Source organism: Vigna radiata, unplaced genomic scaffold, assembly GCF_000741045.1.
Source record: "Vigna radiata var. radiata cultivar VC1973A unplaced genomic scaffold, Vradiata_ver6 scaffold_327, whole genome shotgun sequence".
NCBI classification, from domain to species: Eukaryota; Viridiplantae; Streptophyta; class Magnoliopsida; order Fabales; family Fabaceae; genus Vigna; species Vigna radiata.
Window position 1 is genome coordinate 247,641 of NW_014543614.1, and position 2,109 is coordinate 249,749.

Below are 2,109 nucleotides of genomic sequence, written 5' to 3' on the forward strand. Positions count from 1 at the left end.
GATTGGCCTGCTCTCATTGCTGACACCATGGTAAAAGCCAAGAAATCTCATTCCTATCAATTTCCTTATGCTCTTCTCATTTCTAGGATCTTAGAATATAAAGGAGTACCTGTTGAAGGGGAACTTATTCAAACAATTGAAGCTGTGGGTTCTGAAATTGGAGATACTACTTTNCGNCANATGGGATTCATTACCAGGGGTCGTGTTCTCATTCACAAAGATGATGACCATCCTGATGCTGATGAAGATGATGATATGGATACTCATATGGCTGATCCAGTCAATGCCGCTGCTCCATCTAATGCTGGACCCTCTAACATACCNTCTTCTTCCTCAACTTCTATGGAAGAACACTTTGCAAGATTATCTAAACAGATAGAGGATATGTCTCTAGCNNAGAAAAATCATTTTGATGACATTCATGAGTGGCAAAAATCTATGGATGAGTATCTTGTTGATCAATTTCTTGAGCTTGATGTTCGCATCCATAACATTGAGTCTCATCTTAAAATCCCACCCACTGAACGTTCTCCTAGTCCTGAATTTTAGAGTTGTCTTAGGAATCTGAGTTAAATAGCTGCTGATTGTATTTTTTAGACTCAGTCTTTATGCGTTTTGATGTCTTTATCTTCATGTACTTTCCTTTATCTTCAATATAATGAGCTTATTTTAATCATTTGATGCCTTTGTTGAGGGGGAGCTCATTTTTAGGGGGAGATTTCTTTTCTTTATTCTTTTTGTTTCTGATCAAAAAAGGGGGAGAAGAAATTTATTAAGGAAAATTAACTTGAACAGGTACTACTAACCTTGTTACTGTTTTTTAGTTTGTATATACTGCAGGTAAAACTAAGTTGCTTTTAAAAGAATTTTTGATCATCATCAAAAAGGGGGAGATTGTTACCAATAAAGGAGTATTGGTAAAACCTGAAGACAAGTTTTGATGATGCTNGTAAAACCTTATTTTAATTGGACTGCTGAGGAAAATAGACGAGCACAATTTGATATTAAAGCTCGTAATATTATTTCATCTGCTGTTGTGCTTGATGAATTTTATAGAATCTCTGTGTGTAAGACAGCACAGGAAATGTGGGANGTTNTGAGAGTNACACATGAAGGTACTGAGGACGTGAAACGGGCAAGGAAAAACACTCTCATTCAAGAATATGAGATGTTCAGAATGCAACCTGGAGAATCAATCTCGGATGTTCAAAAGCGGTTCACTCACATAGTGAATCACTTGACAGGTTTGGGTAANATTTTTGATACTGATGAATTAAACGTTAAAGTTCTTAAATCATTGGACAGGTCTTGGCAACCAAAGGTAACCGCTATCTCGGAGTCCCAGAATCTCTCTCAGATGACAATGCCGATTTTATTTGGAAAACTTCGTGAGCACGAGCTTGACTTGAGAAGACTCACTGCTGAAGAGGATCTAGGCAAGAGAAAAACTCTAGCGTTTAAGTCTGAGATATCCAAAGGGAAAAACTCCAAGAAGGTAGAAGAAGATGATTCTGATGATGAAGAGAATATGAGTTTGATGATCAAGAAATTTGCAAAATTTATGAAAGCAAAAGGAAAAGAAAAATTTCACAAGGAAAGGAAAGAGAATCAAGAGTCTCCATCAAATATAAAGTGCTTCGGATGCGGAGAAAGAGGACATGTAAAGTCCGAATGCCCAAGGAACAAGAAAAATGATGACAAGAAGGAAAGGAGATTTCAGAAGAAAAAGAAGGCATATATAGCTTGGGAGGAAAATGACTCAAGCTCAACAAGTTCGAGTAACACAGAAGAAGAAGTAAACCTATGTCTTATGGCAGACTCAGAAGAAACTGGAAGTCAAGTAAGTGATTCTAGCTTTGAATCTAGTGAATTAGATTTACAAAAGGCATTTTTTGAATTGATGAATGAATCTGAAAAACTTGATACTGCTCATAAAAAATTAAAAAAGGAACATAATGAATTAAAAATAAAATATGATAAATTGCTTGATGATGAAGTTGTGTTAAGAAACAAAGTCAGCACTTTAGAAGATAAATTAACTGACTCAAATGCTACTGTTAAACCTGTTGAATGCTTATCATGCAAGAGCTATATGTTTGATATTGATAT